This window comes from Vombatus ursinus, unplaced genomic scaffold, assembly GCF_900497805.2.
Source record: "Vombatus ursinus unplaced genomic scaffold, bare-nosed wombat genome assembly UNPS02014821.1, whole genome shotgun sequence".
In the NCBI taxonomy this organism is placed as follows: domain Eukaryota; kingdom Metazoa; phylum Chordata; class Mammalia; order Diprotodontia; family Vombatidae; genus Vombatus; species Vombatus ursinus.
Genome location: NW_020954599.1, coordinates 40,046,405 through 40,066,355, shown reverse-complemented (window position 1 = coordinate 40,066,355; position 19,951 = coordinate 40,046,405).

Below are 19,951 nucleotides of genomic sequence, written 5' to 3'. Positions count from 1 at the left end.
ACAGTTGTCATGGAAATGGCTCAAATTTAACTGGAACACAGTGTTGGCTTGTGTTTATACTAAAGCAGGTGAATCTGCTTTATCCCAATGCACTCAGCCAGTTTTAAAATAACTCAAGCAAAATATTGAGGGAAATAAAATGAACATTTAGCAATGTTCTCTCCAGATGGACAAATGAATAGCAATAATTTCTTTAAAAAAATCCAAACTTGGAAATCTATCACACCCTCCACTTTGGATTTTCAAACATTCATTTAGTTGGCATTCCTGTAAGATGTAAATTTTATTCAGAATGTTTCAGTGCAATTGGACTTTAGCACAGGTCTCATAGTATGAGCTAATAAAATTGGATAAGATGAGCAGGAGAGGAGATATAAGAAAGAAGACTGATTGATAAGATTATTTCTGCAGACAAAAGGAGTTATCTATGCCTTCCCCAGCTATTTGTTCCAGTATAACTTGCTATATGTCTAATTAAAGAGATCAGTCAAATGAATGTCTTTCAGGGTAAAGTGATGGATGCTGGAAATCTACAATAGGGGCAATCTTTTCCCCCCAATAAGTTGCATGTAGACAGTTTTCATTTTAAACACACCAAATGGAATTCCTGGGTTGAATTATTTTTAGGATAACATTTACCATACCAAAAGAGTCACTTATATTTCCATTTTATTGATTAAATTAATTAATACAACATAGGTGGCTAGTTGTGGTGGATAGAATGCTAGCTAGGCTTGGAGTCAAGAATACCTGGCTTCTGCTTTTGGCCTTTTATTGCTGTGTGACTCTTGGGCAAGTCCCTTAACCTGTATGTTTGTTTCATGAAACTCCTTTGAAATTTGCCTCAAGAGAGGAAAAGGGAAAATAAAACAAAATCAAACACTTGACATAGAAAGTCAATTTCCCTTGTCCTCAGTTTTCTCATCTGTAAAATGAGGGGGTTAGATTAAATGGATTCTGAAGTCCCTTTTGACTCTAAATCTATGATTAAATCTAATATTTTCTATCATAGAATTATCATATTGACAATTATATATATAATATAGACTTACATATGAATTATGTCTTGGCTTAGGGAGTTCCCACACTGATAGTACCCCAAATTAATGAAATCAAAGAGCCTTCTCAAATTCACAAAGTAGTCTGTGAGTTTGTGTGCCAAGGGGAAGTGTTGCTTTCTAGCTGGCCAGGTTTGTGTTCTGTTGGTTAAATTTGAAAAGAGTATGTCAAAATTCTTAATACTAAAAAGGTTTTTTTTGGGGGGGGGGGAAGTAATCTGTATTTGAACAGAATTTGCTGAGAATTACAGCATCTTGTTTGTAAACTTCTAAGTAAGAAAAAGAAAATATGATTGTCTGTCAAACTATATAGTATGTCTTATTACTTGAAAGTTTAAGGATCTCTTATAGTTGTTTTCTTAGCAAAATATATTCAACTTCAGCAATAGTCGTCATCTTGTTACACTTTATATGCCAGAAATCAAAACAAATCAGGTTTATGTGGATAAAATATGTGCATATTTTTGATCTGCCGAGATACACCACAAATACATATTACACATTTTACATAATCCCTACCCCTTAACAAATGTTACTCTAATATGCCAATTGCTGAGGATCAAGAAATCAAAATGTAAATGAAGAAGATTCAGTACTGCAGAAAAGCCCAAAACACTATTTAAAAGTTAAAACTTCAAGGAAATTAAATATAAGGAAACTATTTTAGGTACTCCCCCCATATTACAAATTATGAAAATAAATTTTACTCTGTTAAAAAGTAGTCCATGTCTTTATATTCACAATCAAAAATCTAAATGATAATGTTAAAAAAAATCAACTAAATACCTAGTACCTCCCCCCCCTCACCCAATCCATATATATTTAGTAATATTCTGGTAATTTTCCAGGCTTCACGCTCCTGGCTCAATTTTTCTGTCCGGGTGTTTAGTGCATAGATTGCTTGTGCTTTCTTATTCAAGAGTTAGGTAACTGAGATTTTCTATCATCAAGGCTCTGTGTTGTGCTTCTTTGACTCTGAGTGATGGGAAAAGAGATGAAACACAAATTCATCACTTTTATGTGTTGATTATGAGTACTTTCTCTGTACAGTAAATGTAATGTTTTCTTCTGTGCTGAGTAGTTTAAAAATAATAATAATTTAGAGTGCTGATTGTCACAATTACAAATAAATACAATTTAGCCAGTAATTAAAATAGAAATGTTAACAAATGTTCTGAATTGATGCCTAATTTGCTGGTGCTGTTGATTATGTCTGTTTTGGGGCAATCTGGTTGATTGTTTAATCCTAATTTGCAGATTTCCCTGAAGACATTTTATACTTGCAAAGTGAAGTGTATTGTTTTGTCAAAAAAAAAATCCTACAGTGTAATTTTGTACATAGCCCACTTGTGTTTTTTAAAAATGATAGTGAAAGGCATCAGAGTACTAGTCCCAGCAGATGTGATTGTTAGTGGCAACAGCAAATATTTGATTTTGGCAAGGACAAAGAAGCAGTATGACTGCTTTTGCCATCAGAGTATTTAATACAGTGTATGTAGGGTGTGTGGTGTATGTGTATAATACATGTGGAGTTTGAGGGTGAGAGAAGCTAAATATTGAATAGTATAAAGTTCCCCTCTGTGTAAGGAAAACATGTATTTCACTCATATATAATAGAAACACAAGGATTAATCAATCAATAAGCATTTATTAAGCTCCAGGTGCTGTGCTCTGTACTGAGTATACAACGGATAAGACAAGATTTGGAGCTATAGTTTCACTAGAATAATTCAAATCAAGATTTATTCAGCAATGACTAAGCTCCAGGCACTATGTTAGGAATATGAATACAAGCAAAAGAAACAGTTCCTGCATGCATTGAGGTTACATTCTAGTGGAATTCCAATGAAAAGACAGTCCATTAAAATTGTGCTTAAAAGGGGTGGAGGGAGGGAGGGGGGTATTTTTTGGGGGGCACATCTTGGATAAGGGGACTACAGGGGTGAAATTGATGAGGGTTTCGTTCAGTTTCAGAAGCCGAGATCTTTGCCACTTTTCGCTTTGCGCCTTTCCACCAAAAGGAATTTGGCTCCCATTTGTTGAAAACCCTTTAATTTTCAGATTCCCCTTACCTCCCTTCCAAAGCCTCAGCCTCACCTTTTAATCTTATTCAAATGCATCTTTGCCCCTAGCCCTAAAAAGAAGTTTGTCTACAGGTCCCAGCTCTCTTTGAAAGCAAACTTCTACCTTCTAGTTCCCTTCATTATCTATTCTCAATGTTTATTCAAATCTCTCAGATCTTCTAAAGAGAATTCTCACCTAGACCCTTTTTCCCAACCACCTCCCCCCATCAACTGGCCTTTCACTGTGGCTATACCCAATCTCCCCTCCATTGTTTTACCTTCCTATGGCCCCTGGCCATTTCCCACCCTTAATCCTAGCTAGGACCCAGGAGGTCCAGGACACAGTAGTTCTGTTCTCCCTAGCTTACTAGCCATTCCCATCCAGATCTCCCTAGGCCCTTCTTCCTGTCACCCCAACTAACTGGCCACTTCTAAATGCCTCTCACAGTCTTTCTGCATATAAGTTCATCTTGTCTCTATTAAGATGCTGAGAATGGTTACCTGGCCACCTAGCCCCCATTCAGATGCTGAGCTGTTCTCAAGTCTAGAGGCTGAGATTCTCATGACCGCTTGTCCTTATGGGTGTCCACCTGACCTCCCCCATTCAGAGGTTGAGCTTTTTCTCATGCCTAATGGACATGAGACACCCATGTCCTTATGGGTGTCACTTGACTTAAGATCCACTTTTGCCCCCATTCTGAGGCTGAGCTTTTCTCACGCCTAAAAGGCTGAGACTGTCATGCCAACTCGTCCTTACGGGCATTACTGATGTTTGGGTTCCTTGGGAGTCTGGCCTTTATGCTTTATCTTTAATAAACTATTTTCTCTGGCTAGAAGAAGATTTGGGTTGAATTCATTCAGGCAGACCCAGCGCCGCAATCTTGGGGGGTCTGTTCGAGCACCCCCAAACCTCTAGACCTCTTCAAAATGAGGAGACAGCTGAAGCATGGATGGTGAAGTTTAGAGAATGAAGAAACTCCTGGGTGAAGAAACTCCTCTCTAATTTTAGAGTTTACTAGAGCACTGAGATTTTAAATTACTTGCCCAAGGTCACACAGACATGTTTTAGAAGTGAACCCAGGTCTTTTTGGTTTCATGGTGGGTTTTCCATGCAATATACCATAATAGCAAGGAGGCAGGTGAATGGGTGATAAAGAGTACAAAAAAAAAAGGCAAAAATGAGTCCCTGTTTTCAAGCAGCTTACATTCTAATGGAGGAGACAACAAATATGTTACCAGACACACATGGAGAAGGCACAAAGGATATTGGAGATAAACTCAACATTCTTATTTTACAAGAATAGAAACTCAGGCTTAGAAGGAAATGACTTACCTAGAGTCACAGAACACAGAAACCTTCCAGCCCTTCTTTTTCTTTCACTTGTCCTATTTTCTAAAGGTTCCGGCAGGGACAAAGAACAAAGTCAGGTTTGTGGGTATTGATCTTTCCTTCCCTCTGCTGCTTTCAAACCTTTTCTCAATCATCGTCGTTCAAGAAATTTCCTTTTTCAAAGTCCATGCAATCCAATATTATTACCTTCTCTCCATATTTGTTACTCTCACCTCCTGGTGGCCAACTCCAGTTATCCTGATCTATATCTTGCCACTGGACACAGATGGCTCCAAGAGAGTGAGACTGGTGACCTTGCCTCACTTAAATTCAATTCATTTGCAAGTCAAGACATCACCTTTCTGATGTCATTGGTCCTCTTTGAGAATGAAGGACAAACAAAAACAACAATCTGTGACTCTCATCTCCTAACCTCCGGGATACTTGTTCACCTTTTTTCATTAATTTCAGTGTCTGTCTCCTGTTCTTCCCTTCTCTCCTGCTTTGTCAACCAACACTCCCACTCCCGAGGATTTTTAATATTCATGTTACTCCTTATGTAATTTGGCAACTTGGCATTAAAGTCCAATTGCATTGCATCCAACCATTCTGAATAAAATTTAAATCTTATGGAAATGTCAATAATATGAATATTCACAAATCCAGGGAGGAGGAAAGCTTTCTAGATGGAATAGATTTCCAAGTTCGGGATTTTTAAAAATTAGCATTCTCTATTTGTCTGTCTGGAGAGAACATTTCTAAATGTTCATTTCATTCTTTCAATTTTAAACTCCTCAACTTTACTATCTTCCTTCTCAACTCCCATGTTGGTCTACATGCCGATATATTCTTATATTAGGTTTCACCATCTTTCAAGATGGTAACACTTTTAAAATCCTTAGCTTTGAAATTATATTTGTTGACCTCAATTTTCTTTCTTTCTACATGTCCCATTCTTTCTCACTAAACCTTCTCTTCACCCTTACTGCCTTTGATCCCTTAATCTTTTATATTTTCCCACTTACCTCCATATCCAGCCTTGAACCCATTTTCTGCCATTTTAATATTTCACCAGCTACTACTATACAAGTGCTTGCTTTCCTGACTTTCATCAGAACTGTGAATTATCATGCCCGGGTAATCCCAGCCATCTGATTTTTTTTTTTCTCTGCCTGTTGTAGAGCCTCAGTCATGAAATCTGTAGTTCATTTCATCCGCCCCTCTTCCCTCACCCCTGACTTCTTAGCTCATTCTCTGTAGCACTTGTTTCAAATGTTGTCCTTTCTCTTATCCACCCAATGGTATGTACTGTATCCCTTAATTTAGAGCTGATAAACCTAATTTTCTATCTTGCTAGGAGGGATGCCACCTAATGAACTCCCATAACTCCCGTCTTTTTCTGATAAATCCTCTCAACCTTATCATCTTTCCTCTCTTCCTTCCTTCAAGTTAGAAAAGAGCTTTCTATAAATCATTAATGCTAATCCCCCTACTTGTGTCTTTGAGCCCCTCCCATCCCAACCCTTCTTTCCCCTTTCAGATTCTTGCTTCAGCACTTTATCTTCTCTTTCATACAGTTTTAATCTTTCCCATGCCTTTAGGTCCTTTCTATCTGCTAGCAAATATGATCAAGGACCTCTAGGCCTGAGCCTTTCACCTTCAATCTCCAGAATCTATGCCGCTAGTCCTGAGGGAAGTTAATCCAATCATATTAGGAGCCAATTGGTGACTGAATGCCAACTAGCTCATTTAGTCCCCCATATTTATTAACTGGCCTTATTAGACTATAAGCTCCCTGAGTTTACAGGGACTGTCTCTCTTTTTAGATTTGTATCCCTTAGTGCCAGTGCTTAGCACAAATTAAGTGCTTTTTGAAATCATCTGTTCCTTCATTCATGTCTCCCCAATTCTAGAAGTATTCCCCAAATCTAATATGTAACTATTATCCTGTATCTTAACCTCTTGTTCATTTTGACTATTCTTCAGAAAGTTGCCTAAACTTAGCAATTCTGCTATTTCACAGTTGACTCTTTTCAAGCCCCTTGCAAACAGTCTTCCAAAGCCAGCATTTAAATAAAACTGCTCTGTCACCAATTACCTCTCAATCGCTAAATCCAGGCCTCATTCTCTGCAATTTCTCTTCAGGTTTTACTGCTGCTGACCACCCTCTACTAAACACTCTTTTTACCCCTTAGCTCTAGGGACACTAGGGTCTCCTGAGTTCTCCTCTTCACTCTTTAAATATTTCTTCTTTTTTCCTTCAAACAGTTCTAGAATTCACCTACCCAGCCTAGATCAGTGGTTCCCAAACTTTTTGTATATGTGGCTCCTTTTAAAAATGTCAAAACATTTCATGGACCCCCCCACAGAACAGCTGCATTTATGTTGCATATTGGGCTGAATATATGACTTGCAATTAAAAAAAGACAACCTACAGAGCTCAACCATTAGTATATCTATCTTGGACAAGCATTGCAAATGGATAATGAGCTGGACAGAAAATTGAACAGGAGGAAGAAAGGGTGCTAGGATACCCCTGGTAAACTCAAAAGTTCTTTTAATGACTGCAGACTTCTCCTTGAAGCAAAGACCCTTCTTTTGAAAATCAACATTTTTTTTTTCCAGTGCCATTATCTGTCTTTGAGTCATGGAATACTGAAGAACTGAAGTTGAAGGTTATCCAGAGGGCAATGGGGTGGTGCATGGTGGATGTGAGGGAATACTGCATATTACAAACAATGCATCATGCAGGAAAATGTTGTAGAAGATGTCAGTTAGTCAAATGTTTCTTAAGTGCCTACTGTCTGACAGGCAGTATGCTAAGTATTGGTGATACATAGAATGGTAAAAGACAGTCCTTGCTCTCAAAAAGCTCACAATCTAATGTGGGAGACGATATGCAAACCACTATGTATAAACAAGCCATATGTAGGATACATTTGAAATACTCAAAAGAGGAAAAGTGCTAGAAAGAAGAGGGATTGGAGAAGACTTCCTGTAGAAGGTGAGATTTTATGAGGGACTTGAAGGAGGCCAGGAGAACCAGTGAAGTTTACTGAGAAGGGTGACGTGGTTAGACCTGTGTTTTAGGAAGATAAATTTGGCAGCTGAGTGGAGGATGGATTGGACTGGGGAGAGACTTCAGGCAGTCAGACAAACCAGAAGGATATTTAATAGTCCAGGAATGAGGTGATAACAACTGAACCAGAGTGATGCAAAGTCAGAGGAAAGAAGGAGGCATGTGCAAGAGGTGTTAGTTGTGATAGTCTTATGCATCTTTTAAACCCTAATTCTAATGCCAACTCTTCCACAGAGTTCCCTGATCTCCTCAGTCAGTAACACCTTTTACTCTGAGATCTCATATAGCATTTTGTTTTGTAACTCTCCAATAAACCTACTGTGAAGTATTGGACTTTCTAGCTCTTTGGTTGGCCTTATCACACTGTAATGACAGGGGCAATGTCTTAATTAAACTTTGATTTTTCCCTCAGTGTCTATGTAGCACCCCTCTGAGGCCAATCCCCAAATGACAACTTCTTTCCTTAGGTTTCTAGGGGTAATCCTGAAGAGCTGCAATTGATTTCTGCTACAGGTGTTCATGAGTCCTTAACTTATCTACTTCATATTGTTTACCAGCCAGGTAGACCTAATAAGCTGCTAAGAAAGGGTTATTTTTTGCGAGGGTATAACAAGAAGAATTGGTACAAAAATATCGCCTCCCAAAACCTCCAGAAAACAAAAATCTGTGATATACTCTATTGCAATCTCAAGATTCTTGAGGAAAGTGAGCTTAAAGTTAGAAAGTACATGTGGTCAAAGGGTAACTCAGAGCTCCTGGTTTCTGGAAATGATTTTTTCCTTTTGTGGAATTCTCAGGAAGTTCCCCTTTGGGATCTGAGGGTCAGTGACTTTGTAGAGTTCTGAAGATATCTTTCCTTGGTGTGTCTATTTTGCCCTTGACTCTTAATGAGATATTGCCATTAGTCACTGCTAATGTCCAAGGATATCAATATCTATACTGATGGGAAATTCAAATCTTCTGATCTCTTGACATTTTCAAAATAATTCTGTGGTCAAGGAGTTGGGCTGGGGGTGTAGAGAGGAAATAGAGACTCTCTACTTATTCTTCCCAAGCAATTTCCTTCTAGGGTCTTAATGGAGCTGTTCCATCACTAAACTGGCTTATTATTGGAAAGCCATATTAAAATCTTCATTCCAATACTTGCAGCTTCAATGTACACAATGATATTCCTTTGAACAACCTGGCTTTACATTTTATCAATCCTTTTAATTCTCCTGACCCATATCTTCACTTTACTTCAGCCAGAAACAGAGGTGATCACAACTTAGATCTCACTATCATTTGTAATTGTGCCACCTCCATTATCTTGAACTATGAAATCCCCTTATATGATTAGACTCTCATGTCCTTTTGTCTTTCCTTTTACCTCATTTCTCATCATCATGTCCTATAATATCTCCATGTTCTTGTTCTCCCAGTGCACCACCACTTCTCTGGCCTCATTTTCCTCTTTTCAATGATCTTGATCCTTGTTGGTCAATCCAATCTCTGTCATTCCCTCTACCCTATTTTCCCATTCTAACATTTTCCTCATCCCTTTTCTTTCCTTCATGATCCTCAGCAATGAATCATTCCCACAGTCAACTTCTCTATACCTACTCCTGTACTGTTGGGTATCTCTGGAGCAAGTTACGTAACTATGTTGAACCGGATCCATTAAAAGTTATTTAACTTCACTCAGGTCTTTACTGCTATTTTTTTTTTACTCATTGATTAATTCTTTATTCTATTCCTCTCAGAGGTTATTCTAAACTTCTACATGTCTTATTATGAAGTACTTAGTTCTTTTTTTTTTTTCAGTGAGGCAATTGGGGTTAAATGACTTGCTCAGGGTCACACAGCTACTAAGAGTCAAGTGTCTGAGGCCGGATTTGAACTTAGGTCCTCCTGACTCCAAGGCTGGAGCTGAATCCACTGCACCACCTAGATGCCTCTAAAGTACTCAGTTCTATCCCCATTCCTCCCCATCCTGACTCTCACACTAATTAGAGTACATCACTATCTACCTGATAGATAAATCGGCATAATTTACTGTAATGTCTCTAATATTTCCTACCCCATGCTTCAATACCCCTTTATATTGTGATTCTTTTCTTTATACTAATATCTGAGGAAGAGGCACTCCTTCTTGCCAAGATCAGCTGTTGTATTCTTGCTCTCTATCACATCCACTCCTGTCTCCTCCAGTAGCTGATATAGTTCCTATGCCATTTTAAATCTCATTGACTAACTGATCTTTCCACAATGTTTATGAACATGCTTAAAGCTATTCCATCATGAGAACACCTTTACTTGGTCCTGCCATTCTCTCTCTCCTTCTTTTCACTACCAAACTCATAGAATGAATTGCCTACATTCAATACCTCTGCTTCATCATCTCTCACTCACTTCTCAATTCCTTACAATATGGCTTGTTCCTAGCAAAACTGCTCTCTCCAAAGTGACCAACAATCCTATAACTCCTAAATCAGATGCCTTTTTCTTGATTATAATCTCCTTGAGATCTATGAAATTTTTAACACTGTTGACCCCTTTTTCATCATGGATATTCTCTTCTTGTGTATCTCCCACAACATTGCTCATTCCTGTCTCTTCTGATTCCTTTTCTATTTCTTCATCCTTCACTGACCCCGTAAGCATAGCTGTTAGTGACCCTCTTCTTTCTCTAGTTTCTTTTCCTCAAAGACCTTAGCTCTGCCCATTGCTTCAAGTATCATTTGTGTGCAGATGAACCTAAAATAGATATCCAGCTCTAATCTTTCTCTTGAAATCCAGGCTCACATTATCGACTGTCTACTGACACCTCCTTTTGAATGTAACATAGACAACTCAAAGTCAACTCAAAGTAGAACTGATGATTTTCTCCTTACCTCCCTAAAGCCATAGCTCCTACAAACTTCTCTAGCCTCCTAGTTTCTTGGTTAGATTCCTGGACTTGAGGCTAAGAAAGTGTGAGTTTTAATCATTCCTCTGATATTTATTAGCTGTGTTACCCTATACAAGTCATTTAATCTCTTTCGACATCAATTTCCTCATCTGTGAAATGGAGATAATAGCACTTACCTTACAGGACGATTATGAGCATTAAATTAGATACTATATGTAAGTGCTCTGTAGACCTTAAATGCCACATAAAGGTGGAGTGTTATTATAATTTTTTTAGAAGTAACTTTGATTCCTAACCAGCAGTGGGTTGGGGTTGGCTCTGGCCCTTTCCTCCTTGGCTTATAAAGTGATGCATGTTTTCTAAGGCAGGGCCACATCCAGTGTGCAGTAACTTCCTTAATTTGGCTGACTTGTTATGTTAAAATTCCCACTATTTGATCTAAGGACATTCTTCCCTTGCTGGCTGGAGCACATTGGTGCAGGTTGATCCTGCTGCAATATCTTTGCATCACTTGAACTATCATGAAAGCTTCCAGATAGTTCTTGCCTCTGGACTCTCCTCTCTTAAGTTTATTCTTCACACTGCTGTCAGAGCAACTTTCCCTAATTTATAAGTGTTATTATAAGTATAAGTGTATATATGTGTCATTAGTCTCTTGCCCTTAGTGCCTTCTCATTGCCTATCATATAAATACAAAGTCTTTAGTTTTATATTAAGTCTCTCAGTGATATGGTTCCACTCTACTTTTTTAAGTCTTAGTGTATGCTACAATTTACTAGAAAGAAGGTGGCAGGATGTATTTAGTAGTAGGGCAGATGGCAAGATAGATGGTGATCTCTCAATTATATTTTCACCACCCATTAAGATTAATGGAAAGCATCCTTATACTTGCAAATTCTCTTAATTCCACTTCAGGAGATTAACAATATGATTTATACTATTAACTGCAATATCATTACTAGTTTATTAACTTAACTAAAATGTGAGTGAACTTCATTAAGATTGACATATTTTATCTGTATTTTTCTAGTTTTTATCATTAGACTAAATACATTTGGTGGGGAACATTAGAAGCTTTTGTAGGTATCCTATGTATCCAAGGGAGGATACTTTATTATAATGTCTTGGGAAACTGTAGAGGTTAGTCATCTGTTTGGGGGCACAGCAGTTGGGTAATGGATAAGAACCACCTATCTTCTGCTTGGAGAAAGCACTCTTGTTGCTCTGTGGCCAAAAGAATGCTTTGGAAGAAGTCAGCCAGGGACTCATTGCCAATTTCTATGCTGTAAGTTAATAAAGTTACAGCCTAATGGTCTTTTTTACTAAAGTACCCTTCTGGGGCTCTCTTGCCCAAAGGGTGTTCACTGTTAGTAATGTCATATCCAATTCCCTTTTGCTATTTTGCTTTTCTGTCCTATTTTGTTGATAAATAGATAATGACAATAGGGGTTATTAGCCATTCATTGTTCCCAGTGCACCCCATTGTCATGAAAACCCTGTGCTTGGGAGGTAGCCATTTTCATTTTCACCCTGCTTATTAACTGGAAAGAGAGAGAGAGAGAGAGAGAGAGAGAGAGAGAGAGAAGCACTTCAGAAGTGGAAAAAAAAATTGGGAGGTTCACTCATTTTTGCCCTCCTTTCCCTTGACAGTGTTTTCATGCAGAATATATATTTAGATTCCATAAGAAAAAAAAAACAGGTTTTTAGCAAATTATCTAATTAACAGATTTATGGAATTTTTTGTGTTTTCACAATTGTTTTAAAAGTTTATAATCTTTTGCAGATTATGGAAAATATGTGAGTTGCTTATTGGAATTAAGGACATTTATCTCTCAGATACTTTTTAAGAGTATAAATAGCAGATGAGTTGCTGTTCTATGCGCTATGAAACATTTGTTTCACCAGCAGATCTCTTTATCAACGAAATCACATCCCCCAGTCCTTACCTTTCCCACCCCCATATTATTTGAGATTTGATCTTTACTTTTAACTCTTCACAAATTTACTAAATTTATGCAATTGTGGTTATTGAAAATTGATTTGGGAAATGATAGAAAAGACACACTTTTGGTACACGATAACTCACTCATATTCACATCTAAAAGTTACTGAATAAAACTGAACATTTTGTTGTAGTAAATTGACCATATGGTTGTACTATATGACAAGGTGTTTGCCTCTTTCTAAGCTGTGTGATGCAACAAAATGAGACTTTATTTGGAGTAAGGGGATCTGGTTTTAATCCAAGCTCTGCCACTGATTTCCTATATAATCTTAGGCAAAAAAATTACTTAAGTTTCTTCATCTATAAATACCCTTTTTTTTTTCAGACTGAGGAAAGGCTGCATAGTCCTATTGGTATCTCTAGCCTGAGAAGGAGCAATTTTTTTTTTTTTTTGGCAATTGGGGTTAAGTGACTTGCCCATGGTCACACAGCTAGTAAGCATCAAGGTTTTGGTCTGAGGTCGAATATGAACTCAGGTCGTCCTGACTTCAGGGTCAGTGCTCTACCCACTGCGCCACCTAGCTGCCCCAGGAGCAATTTCTTTGAGCCCTAGTACTTATCCTAGAAGTTCTCTCTGAAGAGAATGCATTTTACTGCAAGAGTTTAATACCCAGAGCTCTGCCAAAGTTGGCCGGCTGTGTCTTATAAGTTTGTCAGTGCTTCAGCTACCCAGGAATAGCAGAGAAATGGCTTTTCCCAGCAGAGCTGTGAGGACCAGACAGGGACTAGATAGCAAAGAAACTGTTTGGTCCTGTTGGCGATGCATGGTGTAGACTAGTCTCCCCACTAGGATTCTGGTTTGAATATGTAGCACAGGCACTGTGTATTTGTGGAAGAGTGTGATCCAGGTGATGGAAGGATTGTTAAATTTTGATTCTGATTCTGTGATTATATGGTAAACTAGGGAGGCAGACCCAGGAAGGTGAAGAGCATCCAGATGGAGAAATATGAGTGGCACTTTGGTGGGCATCCATGAAAGAGAGGATTCTGCCCTCCCAAGGGATAACTGGAGGGAGTACTACATAGCGGATAGGACCCTGGATTTGTAAGCAGGGAGGCATAGGTTCAAGACCCATCTCAGATACTTGCTGGCTAAATGACTGTGGGCAAGTTTCTCAACCTTTCAGCACCAGGTTCTTCATCTGTAAAATAAGGAGGTTGGACCAGATGGCATCTGAGGTCCCATCCATCTCTAGATATATTTAGCCTTATGATTATTCCTGATTTTTCATTCTATTAAGTAAAGGTTATCATTTCTTGTTTTGCCTACTAATGAGTAAATATTATGATTATTCTTGCTCGTTCTCATTTTGTAAATGTTCCATGTTTAAGTCAATGGTGTCATTGTTTCTGATTTTGTGCCAAAGGGAAACCTGCTAGTAGAGGTTCAGGAACATATGTACCCCCCACCCCCCACTTCTCCATCAAGGTTACTGCTAGGACTCTGTGAGATAGTAATAAATTTTATTAGTATAGCATACCCCTCCTCTAGAAACCCTATAAATGCCAGCATAAATGTAGGTTTGAGGAGTAAGTCTCCAAAGTGTGAGAATGGGGGTTGGGGGAGAGGTATAATCCATACTCAACTTTTGGGGAGGTACCATGGCTAGAAAATAAAAAAAAAAATGAATGTTGATACAATAAGCCTATTGGCTTATTATAGGAGGTTAGGTTTCTGCAACCACCAAAAACTGTAATCTTATGCTGGAGATTCCTGAAAATATGCTTTTCTGCATACAATTCTTTATAACAAAATATTAACTCTGATAATATGCACTTTTCCTAATACAATAACCATGAAATAATCCATAAAACGCAGTACACAAAATAAAATTGGTAACATGAAAAATATTTTTTCTTACTAGTCATTTCCTAGAATTCTATGACCTGTACCAACATCTCAATTAAAAAACAAAACAGAACATTGATTTCAGACACTATTCACTTTTCATAACATATGAAATCTACAATGCCATAAATATTTAAAATTATTAAAACTAAAACATTTTTTAAACCTGAATCTTACCTTCTATTGTGTCAGATGGTGATATGAAGGCGTTGTACTGTATACTATACTGCTGTAAACCTCTCTACTTTGGCCACCCTCTGAGAAACAAAGGAGAGGTTGCTGGGATTTTAGTAGCTGCTGACAGAAGACACTAAGACTGGCAAAGTCTCAACACTACCTTAGAACCCATAAGACTTGCATTAAGCTTTGGGGGCATAAGTGCGACACAAAACTTGAGTTTTAAAGGGAAACGTTGAAAATACGCAATGAATGCACTGGGAAATCTTTACTCTACAAGGGTGAATAAGACCTGTGAAGTACCTACTAAGATACCAATCACTTCACAAACTTGCTGCACCATGACTCTCATGGTTTTTTTTTTTTCTACTGCGCAGAAATCAAATTAATGTTTTAAATTTAAATTTAAAATTAAGCAAATGTGCATGATTGCAACATGAAAGTGAAAATGAAGTACTAATAAAAATCACTGGAATGATTGAAGTCTCAAAAGTTACACAAGAGAATGTTGAAGATTGGTTGCATATGTCACATCTATGCTAGATTTTTTTTCTGTAATGAAAAAAAAGTTATGAAATTATATGTGATATACATATTTTACAGAGCAGCTGGGTGGCACAGTGGATATACTACCAGGCCTGGAGTCAGAAAGATTTCTCTTCCTGCGTTCAAATCTGGATCCAGACACTAAGTAGCTATGCTACTGGGCAAGTCATTTAACCGTGTTTGCCTCAGTTTCTCATCTGTAAAATAAGCTGGAAAAGGCAATGGCAAACCACTGCAGTATCTTTGCTAAGGAAACCCTAAATAAGGTCGTGAAGAGTCAGAAATGACTGAAAAGTGACTGACCAACAACATATTTTATCAAATAATCATTTTAGAAGTAAATTTTTTCTTCTTCAATGGGCAGAGGAATCACTAATACTATCTAACCTTGTTTTGATTATGAGTTTGAAGTTTCTGTTACCAGTATGTTGGAAAAACAGGATGTTTCTGTCTGAAGGCCACAATGTACAAATGAATTCAGCAACATTCATGTACTGAGTAATTACTATGACAGCTGACATTTACATAGCGCTTTAAGATTTGCAAAGTACTTAATATACATGATCCTCCTTGAGCTTCAGAACAACCCTGTGAAGTATGTGTTACTCTTACACCCATTTTAAAAAAGAGGAAGCTGGGGCTCAGAGAGGTTGTGGTCACCCAGATAGTAATTGTTTTTTTTTTTTATTCTTTATTTTATTTTATTTTATTTTTATTTTTTTGAGAAAGGCCCATCCTACTAAATTGGAAATGTCACTTTATACACAAACTTTATACACAAATGTAGGTTCTGTTTAGTCCTGGGAGCCAGGAACTGGGTGTAGAACTTGGGGCAACGGAGGGGACAGTGTTGGAGAGGAAGGTGGTAGTACCAGATAGTAATTGTTGAAGGTAGTATAGACAGTTCTTGGCTTATATAAATTCACATTACACACATTTAACTTTGTGTAAAGAATTCTGCAAGAAATACACATAAAAAAAGTTTATGTTAACTTTTCTGTAATATACTGTGCTTTCTCTCTCCAGTCTTGCCCTTTTGCTGAGTACTCTATGGCCTCTCACCCTCCACCAAAACAAAACAAAACAAAATAAAACTATGAACTAAAAATCAAAACAAAACAAACAAACGAACAAACAAAAAACCAAACAAAAACCATCCAAGCGAAAGCAGAACTGACTTTTGGAGAAATCAGAGAGCCTCTGCTTGAGACCTCAGGATAGAAAGAGGAAAGATTTGCCCCACTCTGCCTACCCACCCTGAGTCTGTCTTCTGTCTGTATGTACTTGGGTATAGACACATGTCTGCCCCTGGCCCTTTCCATGTTGCCAGCCCTCTCTTGTCTGTGCCATCTCTGTTCCCCATGTGTCTTCCCCCATCCTCTGTTCTTCCTCTCAGTTCTGGCCAGGCCACCATGTAGCTGACCCCTCCTGCTCTTGCTTTTCTATCTTCAGTCCCCATATATCCTTGAACCATGTGCTAGCCCTCTCCCTCCATGAGCCCACAGCTCCCTTCCTACCTCTCTCACTCCCTTTTTTCCCAAAGTCCACAGGCAAATTCACTCACATTACATAAAAATTGCTTTGATTAGAGTTCTGCAAAATGGTTCACTTATGTAAAGCAAGAACTGTCTGTATTCAAACCCAGTGTCCCTTTCAGAACTTCCTACTTCAGAGGCATCATGGTTACAATGAAGTCAACACAAATCTCAATTAAAATACTATTTAATTTTCCTTAAATATAAACCTTTCAAGAAAGGCTCAGCACCAGGTTGGTCACAATGATGAATTTTCCAGTCACAACAGATCTTCAAGACCATCAGATAAGCCAGATGGATAATGATCTGTACTGATGGAGGGAGCACAGAGCCTTAAAGAATTAAAGAAAAAAATGCATCACAATCAAACTATAACGCGCATTTGGAGGTGGTAACAACTGAAAGACGTGAGTTGTATTAAATTTCCTAAGTCAGCCCCAGTCAACTTCCTCTCTCCCTCATTCAATATAAACTCTCGGCTTTCTCATAATCACCGAATTTTGAGAGTTGGGAGTGCCCTCAGCAGCCTTTTAATCTAACAAATGCATGAAGGAATCCCTACGTAAAATACCCGACAAGTTGTTGTCCAGATACTGCTTGAAGACCTCCAAGAAGAGGGAACCCAGCTCCTCTAGAGGAAGCCCATTGCATATTTGGACAGCTTTAATTATTAGGCAGCTTTTACTGACATTGAGACTCAACTGGCCTTGTGATGTTTACCCATTAATTCTGGTTCTTCTTGCTGGGGCCAAACAAAACAAATCTAATCTCTCCTCAACCTTTCAATACTTAAAGACAGTTATCCAGTCCTCCCGTGTCTTCTCTTCTTCAAGCTAAACATGTCCCATTCTTTCAACTCATTTTCTTATGGAAAGAATTCAAGGTCCTTTACCATTCTGGCTGCCTTCCTTTATGGACTCTCCAGTGTATCAATGTCCTTCTTAAACCATGGTGCTCAGAATTGAAAGCATCACTCCATATGAGCGCTAATAAGTGCAGAGTACAGTGGGAATATCTCCTCCTTGTTACTGGAAGCTATACACCTCTTATTGTAGCCCACAATAGTATTCACTTTTTTGGCTATCTCATCCTGAGCTTACAGTCCATTAAACCCCCTAGATTCTATTCAGAATAAAAGCTGTCTATTCATACCACACCCTATTTTATCTGTGGAGTTGTTTCCTCTTTTTTTCCTTTAGTATTTCTATACATTACCAACAAAATATAGCAGGAAGAGGTAGAGAAATTTCATTTAAAATAACTGCGGACAATATAAAATATTTAGGAGTCTATTTGCCAAGACACACACAGAAACTATAGGAACACAGTTACAAAATAATATTCATGCAAATAAAGACAGATCTAAATAATTGGAGAAATATTAAATGCTCATAGGTAGGCTGAGCCAATATAATATAAATGACAATGTTGCCTTCTCATTTTTTTATTGATTTTCTTGAATATTCTTGACCTTTTATTTCTTCATATGAATTGTTATTTTTTCTAGTTTTATGAACTAATTCTTTAGTAATTTGATTGATATAAATAAATTATAAACTAAAGCTAAAAGAATAAGTAAATTAATTTGGAGTTAATTTCTTGTCTATAAGTACAAGACTTTTCATTTATTCCTACGATGTTTCATCTTATGAAATTCAGGGAGACTTACCCAGTATGCTAGCTGTGCCTCTTAGCTCTGTCATTTGCAAATATAAGAAGCATAATAAATATAGTAGGGGACTTGAAGTCATGAAGACTTTGGTTCAAATCCCACTTTAGAAACTCAATAGCTGTGTCTATTAACCTTTAACAAGTCTCCTTACTTCTCTGTGTCTTACTTGAGGGGACTGGATTCAGTATCCTTTGAGGTTATTTTCAACTCTAAAGCCAGATAAAAAGTGTATGTAAGTATATATATATATATATTTTTTCTTAGGTATATGTAAAAGTATGATTGACCTATAGCTAGGTCAACTGATTCTTTGTCCTATTGTCTAAAACACTGTCTCCACTTGAGTTTATTTACATCCTCAAATGAATAACCATATGTGGATAACTTTTATCAAAGGGAAAGATGCCAATAACAAATGTTACCTGTATTATAGGGTTACCTTGGACCTTCTCTAATCTTTAAACTTTGTATAGAGAAGATGATGATCCTTTGTTTTCAGTATTTTATACAGACTGAAGAGAAATGAACTGGAGTATTCCCTTCACTGAAGCGTATTGCAATCCTTAGTAGAGCCTTAGTAGATCATTGGATCACAGAAATAGATCAGGAAGGGCATAGATCTTTAGTATAGGGATCCCCAATATATTCCCTACAATTTAAGTGGAATATTTTCCCATATTTCCTTTGAAATGAAGCTATCTAGTTTTATAGAAGAGGTATAAAATTAACAGCTGAACAATTATTTGCCAAAAAGACACCAATGTTAATTTAGAAGGTTGAATTACTGGGTAGGTTGGGATGTTCAATGAAGCTTTTCCTGAGGATTCCAGGACTCCTTAATCTATGATTGAGGGGTGTAGTCACAATGGAGAAGGAATCACCTTCCTCACCACCATCACCACCAGCTACTTACTGGCTAACTGTTATTGTCAGACAGGAAAACTCAAGAACTCTGGGAGTGGCAACATCCTTCAACCCTGGTTCTGCTTCCAGGCCAGCCCTCTTAGTCATCAACTTTTGAGAAGCAACCCCTGTGGAGGTGCAGCCAGATCATTCATTTTGCAGGAGCTGTAGTCATAACTCCTGAAGACCCAGAAACTTCTTACCACTGAAGTCTTTGGTTGAGCATCAAATGGTCCAGCATCAGAAATTGATATCATTTTATTAGTGAAAATTACATTAATTGAGATTCATTAATATCTACTTTGCTGTGGCATTCTGAAAACCATGGGTTCATTCTATCTACTGACAGCTGAAACCTTTATGTTTTGTCTTCTTCATTAATAAATGTGAATTCTTTTGAGTGAGCTCTTTTTCCATTTGTGTACTGAGTGCATGAAACAGTGTTTTACACAGAGTAAGCATTTAATAAATGAATTTTCATAAATTCATTCATTCTCCTCTAAACTTCTTTAGCAATAACAAACCGTATCAATCAATAAACATTTGTTAAGCAGCTTCTATGTGCCAGATGTTGCTCTGAGTGCCAGGGATACAAAAAAAAAGGCAAAAGATAGTCCCTGTCCTCAAGGAGCTTACAATCTGATTACATGCTTTAGAACTTAATTTTGTTTTATTGGGTATTTTTGCTTTAATTATTTTTTTTTTTTTGGTTTTGACTGTCCATCTAGATTTTAGCCCTTTGCAGGCAAGAACAATGTCTTCTTCTTCTTCTTCTTCTTCTTCTTCTTCTTCTTCTTCTTCTTCTTCTTCTTCTTCTTCTTCTTCTTCTTCTTCTTCTTCTTCT